Genomic DNA, 12,521 nt, shown 5'->3' on the forward strand with positions numbered 1-12,521 from the left:
AGATTTGTGGATCATGAGCAGTTGTTTGTCTTCTGAACAAAATAATTTGTTGGGGAGATAGTTATGGAGGACAATGTTACAGGTTTGTGTATCAGATTATGGGTATCAATAAGTTGTAGATAACTAAGATAGTATGGAAGTTCAAGTCACCTGAGAGACCAGAGAGCAGTACAGTGGTGGGAATAATATTTAGAGCCAGTTGCAAACCTGGATATTTTGTTGTAGTAGGGTTCTAATTTACTTGTTAGTGTGGATCGGAGGTTAGTAAGAATAGAGGCACCATATAGGAGTGAAGGTAAAAGGTATATAGTGACCAGTTGAGAAATCCTATATGTCTATAGTTATCCTGACCTTTTAGACTAAGCTCAGGTGAAAGACATAGAATGCAAATAGAAAGTGGAATTTGAACTTGTATAGTGCAGTGTTAAACAGACACATTATACTGACATATCACTAATGGCAGTTGTGGGCAGTATGAGGAAACATTCAGTAATGAGAGAGAAATAAAAGGGTCTGAAGTCTAGAAAGGACAGCACATTTAAAAAGGTATGAGTTGTTCTAGCATATTGACATAGGTTGAAGTTTGGATGAAAGTGAGAGAAGGGAGCAGAAGGAAGATGGAGGTTGAGATAATAGTAAAACATGGACAGAGTGCTTGTTGAGGCAAAGTATCCTGGGAGGAAGAGCTAGGGGGAAGTCAGAGAAGAGTAAGAAGGAAGGCTGCTTCTGCCAGTAAAGTAGAATGAGAGGGAAGGAGGGGTTTGTTATGTAAATGAGTAATTCTGGAAACATCTGCAGTGCACTTGTCTGAAAAAGTGATTTTTAAGCTGTGGATGAAAGATTTTAAGGACTTTGCATTATTGTATTTGGCTAGGGACAATACCCCACACTTTTTGGGCCAATAAGAGAGAGAGTATGTACTTGGTGCTGGTTAAATTAATTTAAGGAACCAGTAGGCTAGGAGTGGATGTGAAAGACTACTATCTAAATGTATAGGGCATAGTTTATCTTTCATTGTCTGCTAGCAAATATGGAAAGTCTTCCAGAATCAAGAATTTCTTGAATTATGATTTGTAAATAGCAGCAATTGTTTTAAGCAGCATCAGACATCCTTAAGTGAACACAGTTGCAGTTAATTGTTTTGCAGAAGCTCTTTTTTGAATCCCACCCAAGATATCCTTCTTTATAGCATATAATTTAATTAGTATACTATGGCAGCCACCTGCGGAGGTATATTTTTTGGGTGGTGGCATAATTATCACTTGATATCAGTAGTATATAGGCCATGCATGCTACAACAGATAAGTGTAAAAACTGTGTAGTTATAATACAGTATTTCCATATTAAGCTATATCTATACAAGCATGTATTCATACTATTGGCATTGCTCGGCTGATGTGGATGCGTTTAGCAGCTATCTCAAAGACAGACAACTGGATGACAAACAATGTCTTGCTCCACTTTCCATAAACTTTTCAGGTTGCCTGCAATACTATTTTTGCACTACTTGAAGTTAATATATAATAAATAAGTGATAGTGAATTTCTCCAACACTACCCTTTCCTATTCATTATTAAGCCATTTAGTTACAATGAGGAATGCCTGGGGAATTAAAGCTGAGTATCTGTCTTTGCTGACCAGTAGCGCACTGGGTAGAATTAGTAATTATATTATTTTATTTCTTATTTGTCATTGGGTCATTAGAAACTCATTTAATTATACTTTGTTTTTCGTATTTAATCATGCCTGCTGTTTTATTCTGGTTAGCTGCAGTGGGTAAATGATTCATATAAGTTTTGAAATATATTTTATGTCTGTAACAAGAAACACACCAAACCCCTTTCCTACAAAGTCATCTATGGATTTGAATGTTCTGGAAAACTATGCTGCTTAATTACCAACTATTTTGAAGCAGGACTGCTAACAATAGTTTAACATGCAAAAATACAAAGTTACATAGTAAGTTAAAATGTAAACAAAAGTATTTATAAGTATGGTTATGAAAACATACATATCTAGTAATAAAGCACAATGAGAAGCATATTATAAGAAATATAAATGCAAAAACTGGCAGAATGTTTTCTGTAATCCTTTTCATATATGGTAGACATACCTGGCATAAAGCCACCCAGACAAAGACAGACAACAGTGTTTTAAAATGGATTTTCTAACATCCAGCAACAACAGCCATTCAAAATCAGTGCAGCCAGTCAACATTTTTTACATGAACATTTCAAATGCCTCAATATAATTACACGTTCCCTCACTTTGTCGTACAAATTACTCACATTACATGTTCATGCATACCATCTGTACATCTGAACTGACATATTTCATTTCTAATTTTGTGCTATACATAAGAAATTCTTACAAAATAATGTCAGAAGTATTACAAGTAAATTACAGATTAATGTAAAAGTTGAGTATTTATATTATTACTTTATATGACCAATAAGTAACCTTTCTCAATACTAAACAATTCACACACAAAAAATACATATTTTACTTACATATATCAGGGGCACATTAAACTTACTTGCCATTAATATAAAAATGTAACTTTAATATTGCTCTGAGGTCATTACATTTGTGCTGTAGGCAGTTTAGATCAGAGTATAGGAAAATATTCACAAAGTCAAGTTTAAACAGATTTAATATACTAATTCATGAATTAGTATGTAGACCATAATATGTAGCCCTTCAACCATTACTGGAAACAGAAACTGCTTTTATGCACCACAGCTGTGTTAAGCAACTGCCCAAAAACACTGAAGGTGTTACATCAATTATTCATCTGCACAATATGTGTGTTTGTGTGTGTGCATGTGTATGTGTGTATGTTTTCTAATGCTCTATAAAATTATGAGTGAAAAACAAATCAAATAGTGACCTGTTTGGAAGAAATCCTGATATATATATATATATATATATATATATATATATATATATATGTATATATATATATATATATATATATATATATATATATATAAAAGCATTCCATTAAGCTTCTACACTGGAACAGCTATAAAGGTGAGATTGTTATTATTTCTCCAGTAAGAGTGACTTATTCAATACATCACAATTGATGGTTCTTTCAGTTAACCCATGAGTAACAGTAGCACACTGTATCAAGGGAGCCCTGAGGAATTTCTCGGAATGAGAAGTGCTTGCATCAGGAATCTTCCACATTTTATTAGCACACAGTTCATTCATTACTGAAATAAAATGGGAAAAGCAAAGTGCAACCAAGCACTCTGGTATATATAAAAATTAAAGTAATTCCATTTCAAAAAATAAAGGTCTTCTGCTAAAAACCTTCAGTACAACTCAGTTCTTGCTCTGACCTGTTCAGTTAACATATGGTTTTCAGTCTTATGGCACTTATCCATACTTCAGTATACTTTATTCTGTTTTTTTGTACCACTGCTAAACTAGGGAATGCGATACAAGTTCATTTGCCTTTATTCCATGATTTCTCTTTATTTAATGATCAGTTTCTTAACTTTACAGTGCAAGAGTGACAGTGAGCAGATTCAAAAGAAATAGACCTGTTGAAGTTTATTGTGATGTCAAAATTAGTATGATTAATTGGGACTGGCAGACCATAAGAACTTATTTAGAAGTAAAACCTTTTAAACAATTCATTCACAGAAACTGCATACTATGGAATAAATCAAACAAATGCAAATTATTTCTTGATTATATGCCAATGAAGAGAACTCTTCTTCTGCTTCTTTCAGCATAAATATCTTTATTTTAGGACAGACATGAATTATTTACAAATCATAACTGTCACATAACCAAAAGTGGCAAGCAGTCTTCAATTTATGCATTAAAATTATATAAGGTAATGTAATCTTGGAAAAAGAACACACGGATAACATGGAGTTTTCTTTTTATAATCCTGGAAAAACATTTTTATGTTTATTGCACATTAAAATATTACAAAACAAAATAATATAAAAGATGCATCTTACCTTTCCCTGGAAAAATACACAGCCAAAGACGTCTGTCTTATTTTCTTTAACAGAAACTAGTTACCCAAAATCATTCCTAAAAACTTCCAAACATGGAATGAGTCAGACAGAGCACACTGTCTGTCTGCTTGCTTTCAGACAGTCTGTTCCCCCAGCTCCACCTCCACTTTTTAATAGTCGACCTTCCTTCTGTCCCAGCTCTAGGATGTAAATGTAACATTTCACACTAAAAGCCCTGATATATTATACTTAAAAGTCCCCTGAAACTCAAAGTATATTCTGATATCTTCTTGCCTAACAAAACTTATGGAGTATAACAAGACCTAATGCCAGCTGTCAGATATAATCTCTCAAAATGCCTTATGACAATAAAAGTCTGGAATCAGATCTACTAAAAGGAGCAAAGGTTCTTTCAAGCTTGTACACCAATGATTTGTACTCAATCATTTTAAAGTTGGACACTATTCTGCAAAAAATCTGGAAAAGGGATCAAGTCTAAAGAAAGAAAACTAATTCCGCTTGTCAAGAAATTACTTTGTCTTTATAATCCTGACATAAAAAGGCATTTGCCACCCAAGAGTTGAATGACTTCCCTATGGGACCACTGCATAATGCCTGGTTGTCTCAGGAAAGCTATTTTGTAGCGTGTTGGTCCGAAGAAAATCTGCAGCACTTAAAAGTTTTTGACATTATGCAACTTGATCTAAACTATTTCTTGATTGATGTTTGGAAAGTACACACAATTAACCATTTAGCCTTTTTATACATTTTTTTATTTTATTTGAGCTTATGTGGCTGCATTTTGCCAGTGCTTAGATTTAAAATAATTTGCAAAGAAAACTATTTACATTTTAGATTATGGGTCACAAATGATGCTATACCAATAATGTGGGATACATGCTGCAGTGGTAAAACTGGACTGAGGCATTTGAATGGTTAAGGCATTGCTACCTGTGTTCTGCTACAAAGAAAGGGGAAGCAAATGTCCATAGATGGAAGCTTGTTAATATTTTAGGCTTAAGAAATATATCTTCTAGACTGATGGCAGACATTCAGATCACACACACAGAGATGTGTGTGTGTGTGTGTGTGTGTGTGTGTGTGTGTGTGTGTGTGTGTAGTAAATTTTTAATTTTGAAGTTCATTTTTGTTCATTTTTCAGCTATAGCCTTTATTGACAAGGATAAATGCAGTACAAATGCACAGTTTACCATAGTTAGTCAGGAAAAAAAATCTCAAAGGAAACACACACATGGAAAACATACAAATACCACACAGAGAGAAAACAGTAGCTAAGAATACATCTCTTACCTGGTGCTGCAAACATAAACCTTAAACATTGTGACACTATACTATGCAATGCATAAATAACCGGTACTATTAGATATGCCACAAAAAAGCAAAAAGGGTAAAAAAATATATTTTGTAGACATACAATGGGAAAACACAGTAGGCTCACTAATAGGAAGGAAAGTAGAAAATATTTGCTACAAATTAAAACAGGAACATTTGCTAATGTGAGAAAGATGCATTTATGTACAAGGAAAATGTTTATTGCTGGAACCAGCAAGCTGTGATAAGCTAGAAGATTCAAAGAAAACTTGGAATAAATACAGTATGAAGCAGAGCATGATCATGGACCTAATTAACTATGATATAGGGAATCTCCAAACTCTAGATCCCACGCAGTTTGGTTTTGTGAAAGGTAGAGCATGCCTGCTTAACCTGGTTGACTTCTTTGAGTAAGTCACCAGAGCTGTGGATGAGGGCAAGGCAGTTTATACAGCTTACCTCGATCTGGCCAAGGCCTTTGATATCATTTCCCACTCAGGAATTATTGATAAACCCAACAAACTGGACATCAATCCCTATATCACTAGGTGGGTTGCAAATTGGCTCTCAAATAGAACCCACAGTGTGAAAGTAGCAGACTCCAAGTCAGACTGCTGACCAGTCACAAGTGAAGTCCTACAGGGATCAGTCCTGGGTCCTCTCCTGTTTGGCATCTACATCTCAGAAGTCAAGGCCAACATGGAGGGACTCTGGCTGACCAAGTTTGCAGACAACTGCAAGCTGGGAGCCATTATTAGCTCCCCAAGTACTGTAGAAATCCTACAGAAAGGCCTCACTGAGACCATTGACTGGTGTCGAAACCATGGCCTTAAGCTTAATGCCAAAAAATGAATCATCGTCCCCTTTGGGAAAAACTCAGTTCCCATTAATTACCACATTGATGGGAGTCCACTGAACACTGCAGGTGTTATAAGAGATCTAGGGACACAGGTTGACAGCAACCTCTCCTTTGACCTCCACATTGCCACTGTGGTCAGAAAGTCCTTCTGTGTGGCACATCTCATTACCAAGGGTTTTGCATCCAGGAAGAGAGAGGTCTCTCTACTCTTCCTCCATTAGGCCAATCATCGAGTATAATGCCCCATTTGGCATGTACCTCCCTAGACACATGCATCAGCTGGAAAGGCCACAAAAGTACCTCACAAAGAGGATCCTAGGTCTTAAACGCATGTCGTACATGGAAAGACTCAAAAAATACTCCAACTATTCTGTGTCTCATATTGTCTACTAAGAGGCTATCACTGCTTGACTTACAAAGCCATGTGTGACCCAGCTCTGTTAGAAATGCTACATCTAAAGAAATCCCAATCCCTCCACACAACACACTCCAGAGACCTCAACCTCATTACCACAATCAACAGAACATGCTGGAAGGACAAGTTCATAACCCAGAGACTGCCCATGCTCTGGAATAGACTTCCCAAACATGTCAAGCAGAGCACCTTACTGGCCCTCTTCAAGAGAAATCTTGATGAGTGGATGAGAGATAGAAAGTTCACCCCGGGGATCATTCTAGTGGCTCTGCTTGATAGAGGCACTAGGAACTAATGTCAGGCAGCATGATGCCAGGGCACTTCTATGGGCCAGGCTTGTAAAGGCTCCAAGGCCATTAGCCTAGTACACACCTATGAATCTATGAAAAAACCCTAGGATTCCGAACCATGAGGGCCAGCTGTAAGCTCTATTTGGCATTGACAGTAACCATTTCTAATTCAGAGACAGCCATACCTCAATGTTTGTATATGAGTGGCTGTAACATTCACTCAAAGGAGTAGTCCTCGCACTCTAACAGCCACTTACTAAGTTGGCCAGTGTTCTTTCTCTTGAACAGAAGATAATAATGCATATGTCACTGACTTTGACTGCCAAGCTTCTTGATATCTGTATTAAGTATATGAAAGAAAACCTATTATGCTTTGTGTCTCCTTGTTAGTTGCTCTGTAATGGCTATAAACTGATTGCTCTCTGTTCTAATTGGCCTGAGTGCAAAGCCTGCTATGCTCAGCCTTGCTACTCTTGGCTTATTTTCTTTGATATTACCTCTTAGTCCTATCCATCATCTTACTTTACTCCTCCCATTAATCTCTGCTATTGATAACTGCATCCCTCCACACTCTTCCCACCACACACTATTAAACATCCATACATCTTTTTAAATCCCAAATATGCCACTACGTCATCTTCTATCTCTAACATTTCTCACTATACCCACACTTTCAATTAGCTATCACAAGTTTCTCTCCCACTGTTACTTACCTACACCTGCCACACAATACGTAAACAAAAATACCCCAACACATTTCACTAAAATCTCCCCCAGCCTATTTGACACTAACTACATTTGCACCTTGAAATACAAGCAAGTGGCACATGCTCCACTGTTATCCAAATCCACGTATAAACTCAAGCCCAAATATAAGTGGCTCAGCTCTTCAATAGCCACATTGCTAACTGAAGAACAATACTAGGAGGGGATATACATCCCAATGCTGGACCAACTCCTCTGACCCTAGAGCCTACCAAACCAGCCCCCAGACATCCCAAAATACCAACAGGCCACCACTACAACAATCTAGGATGTAAAACACTACACACTAACCTGAAAAGTCTATGTAACAAAATCACAGAACTTCATGCTTTAACAGCCCATTACTCCCCGATCTCTTCATACCCAAATAAACCTGGTTAACACAAATTATCAAAGATACAGAAATACTCCCACCAGGTTATATTATACATAGACCACATAGAACCAACAAAAACAGGTGGAGTTGCCATTTTCTACATAAATGTTTTGGATCTCTCCAGTTAACATGAGACGGCACCAACTTTCAACAATACTGAACTTCTCATCTCACTCCTCAAACAGTATACTCACAAATATGTAGCCATTATGGTTCTGGTCTATATATACCACCTGGTAACAACATTCCCATCCTTAAAGAGATCCTCTCCTACATCTTGGGCAACATAAGACTTGAAATCAGATTCCTAAGACATGTTAACATGGACTGGCAAAAGACAGCCCTAAAAAAAAAACAACAAATTCAAATTCAGATATATGCCGTCTCTCAAGTGATTAAAACTCCAACTAGAATTAAGAAGGCCACATCTAAAACATCTATCCTAGGGTGGATTATAGCAGCCACCCCAAACAATGTTGCCACAAGTGGCACCCTAGCTGCTATGCTAAGCGACCACCAGCTAAGCTACATTATCAGACACCCCAAACAGTAGTGGTGAGCCAAATATACCCATAAGGTTCATCACTATAACACAGTCAGAAACCTCAGTCACTTCAATAAACTTTTACTTCCAGCCTGTTCCAGATCAACTGTGCTCCACTTAAAACTCTTCACTTGATGAAGCAGTAGACATATTTAATATAATATTTCTAAATGTCCTGGCAGAGCAAGCAAAATTAAGAATCAAAAGCATTAAAAGCAAATCAACCCCTTGGTTAACTAAAAAAAAAGCAACTCATGCAACCTACAGATAAAGCCTGGTACTCATGGCTACAAGCCAAATACCAAACATCCCTACAACAATATACGCAGTTAAGGAACCATAGTAAATGATGCATTAAATAGGGCAAACATCAGAGCATCACCCAAAACTCATCATCAAACAATCCAAAAAACTTCTGGAAATCAATAAATATATTGCTCATCCCTGCAAAATCAGTCTAACTCATCCCCTCCCCCACCAATAACTCCAAAAACATTGCTTGTAAGTTTAACTCACATTTTAAATATACAGCAACCTCCCTTATACAAAACTTTAACAAATCCATCCATTCCACTCCAATCACTGAAGCCGCAACTGACCTTCACATTCACTACAGTGCCAGCATCTACAATTAAAAAAGTACCTAAGCACCCTTAATACATTAACCACTGCCCCTTACAAACTTCAATCTGAATACCTCATACTCACTGTAGATAGTCTTGCATATCCTGCGGCAATTCTAATAGACTGCTATATCCAAGAAATGTACGTCCCCAACTTATTGAAAAAATCCTTTGTAGCACTCCTTCATAAAGGCGGCACATCAACAGAGCTCACAAACTATAGACCAATAGCCATTCTCTCACCCTTATCCAAAATCTTGGAAAGATGTATTCACTCTTAACTTACTATATATATTGTTTTGCATAACCTCCTTTCTCCCTCTCAGCATGGCTTCAGACCCAATAACAGTATAACCACTGCCCTTCTAAGTGTCACAGATATAACTAGTACAAGGTTTTATTCCCACAGTTTCCATTGCCTATGTGACTGAGCAAGTCACTTAACCAGACACTGCTCTTGGGCCGAGTCTGAAAAAGGACCATAGGGATCAGTCTTCTACCCCAGAAAACAAATATAAATAAATAAATAATAACTCACAATATAAATTTAGGTCTTTTAACCTCATCCCTATTTTTGGATCTATCCAAGGCATTCACACAGTCAATCATCAACTTCTCTAACTAAACGTTTTTTTTCTAGGGTTGTTACACTTCTCACTCACAAAGAAATCCTTTTGCTCCACAGAATCTTGGCTTGACAACTCACAACTCCTCCTCAGTAAAAAAAAAAAATTTTGCTGTTTACCCCTAACTCTCTTTCCTCCCAAAAAACTACCCGTAATATACTGTCATCCATTAAGACCGATATACGACTGGTATCCCACCCCAAACTTCTAGAAGTGATTATAGGTATTTGATCTCCACCTTCAGCAAGCATAAAGAAAACACACCAACAGCCACGCTGCCTCTATAGAGTAAACCACTACCTTACTGACTCTGCTAGACAAAACATAGCCACTACTTTTCTAATCTCCATCCATTATATGCCTAACCTAGCCTAACAAATCACATCTCCTCTTTATCAGACAAGCAAGAACAATGCCATAATAAAGTAGCCAAATTTGCAACCAACCAACAATATAGGTCACATCACTGGCTTTCTCTAAACAGGTAAGCTGACTTGAACTAAATAATTCTCTGCTGTACTCACAGCTGATTACAGCCATCAAACCACTGCATATCTCTAAAAAATGTTTATCATTACCTTCCATCATTCAACTTTATACCACTAAGAGGCATATATACTCCACTGACAAATCATTACTCTCCATAACTAAGCCCAACAACAATGCAGAATACTCCCTGTATTCACATCGCATTGCTCATAGCTGAAATACCACCGACAGTTGTATTTTTGACACTCTCTTAGAAGTTTGAGACTTGGCAGTTCAAGACCAGAAATTGTAGAAAAATAATTGCAATTCACTAGAAGTAAAAGTGAACTGAGAAAAGTCCCTGTTACAAGATACATAATAATGTCTTTAAAATGTATCTTTATTAATGAATATAGGCATTATTCCCAAAAGTATTCCTGCAGAGGGGCACATCGTGTGGAACCCTGCTATGAGGACTGCATTCCCACAGACCTACTACATACATATATATATATATATATATATATATACATTAATCCCAAAAATCTCAGAGAAAAGAGAGTTCTCTAAGCAGGTTTCATACTTATTGTATAGTTTCCCCTAATCACATATACATTTACACAGTTCTGAAGTTTGCACTTATAGTCCTTGAACTTACAACTGGAATCCTGTGGTTTGAATGGGACATCAGATGGATGGAATGGCATACATTATTTATTTTCAGGAAGAGATGAGCATTGATTGCTAATGTATAATAGCTACTTAATAACATTTGACATTTCTTGCCCCCCCCATTTCAGTTATGAGGCTGTTTAACACTTTACCTTTTATGGAAAAGATCTTTAAAGGTTTAATTTCCATGTACACACTGGTTTACTTTACGATTCCCTAAAATTGTTTTCCTGTTAATCTGAAAGCATTCAATCCATGCTGATAATGTTAAACTGCTTATAGGCCTGCATTGTCTCTCTTTCAGTGTTTATACTCCAAGTGCCGATTGTCACTTACTACAAAATGTGCATTAAAACATTTAGCATTATAGGCCGGGACTCCTAATTGTTCATAAAACATTGTGAGTTTCTAATAAGGTTTACAATAGAGAAAAGCTAATAGTTGAAACATAACTGGTACTGAAGACTTAAAAAGTGGTAAAAGGGTAAGAGGCGAATAACAGTACAAAGAACAACCCTAACAGTCATGTATTCTTTTCTTCAGTCTATTACTATAAACAGCCTATGAAAACTTTACAAGCAGAATGTATTAATTCCCCTTTTCTTATTTCTTCTCTATTCTTATTATCATAGTAATTCCTATAAATAGTTTTAAGAATTAAGTGAACACTGTAAATCATGGGTTGTATCACATGCCTTTGTATTATTTCATTAGTATTTAACTTTTTTCTTGTAGTGTATGCTCTAGGTATGGGTCTGAAAAACTACTAGGAACAGTGCTCTACCCGGTGAACAAAAGTAAAATAAAAAATGCGGCCTTCTCAAATCAGGAATAAGAAGCAGGCATGGATATGTTTAAAAAAGATGGGTGAAACATAACAATCTTGAAAGAAAAGTGCAAACAGCATAACAGGTTGAAAAGTAAAACGATCTATGTATATTTTGTTGGAATGCCCATGTAGTGTGCATATAACTGTACATATAGACTTATACAAATACACATGAGTTTAGATGTATATACCTCAACCTCCACCTTTCAACACACCCTCACTGGGGTCCCACAAGTTTCTGTTCTAGGACCACTTCTCTTCAATATATTTATTAATAAGTTTCACCTTGCCATCCCTGACTCATCTATAATCCAATATGCAGACAATGCAACTATCATCTGTTCTGTCAACACCCCCTCTGACCTACTTCTAAAAACTCAGTCAGCTTTCTCTAAAACAGAATCTTGGATGACCAATAACCATCTCACACCAAATGCTTGTAAAACTAAACTTATGATCTTTTCCCCCTCAAGAAACTCCCAAATAGACAAAAACACTTTCTCAATAATCAGTAGTGATAACATCCAAATCAAAGTCTAACACCAAACTCCTTGGCATCATCGTTGATGACCACCTAAAATTCGATATCGATATTCAATCCTCCATTAAAAAAACACCAAAAACTGGGACGTCTATACAGGCACAATCACTATCTCCCCCCCTCCACCAGAAAAACCCTAGCATCTTCCTATCTTCGCCCCTTTCTTATATATGGTGCCCCCTGTTAAACAATCTACAAATT

At 36.7% G+C, this 12,521-nt stretch overlaps 1 protein-coding gene across 6 annotated transcripts in view; it reads right to left on the reverse strand.

Annotated features, from left to right (window-relative positions):
* MYPN (myopalladin) overlaps positions 1–12,521 on the reverse strand; it is a 2,130,465-nt gene that overhangs the window by 532,904 nt on the left and 1,585,040 nt on the right. Inside the window, exon 1 of one of the 6 annotated variants that reach the window (XM_044056371.1) lies at positions 3,981–4,123. The exons of the other annotated variants lie outside the window; for them this stretch is intronic. The gene's annotated coding sequence lies outside the window, so the exon portion shown is untranslated. Of the gene's footprint in view, positions 1–3,980; positions 4,124–12,521 lie in introns of those variants that run through there. 6 annotated transcript variants of the gene reach the window in all.

This window comes from Protopterus annectens, chromosome 14.part0 (genome assembly GCF_019279795.1).
Source record: "Protopterus annectens isolate FY-2018-M chromosome 14.part0, PAN1.0, whole genome shotgun sequence".
NCBI lineage: Eukaryota > Metazoa > Chordata > Ceratodontiformes > Protopteridae > Protopterus > Protopterus annectens.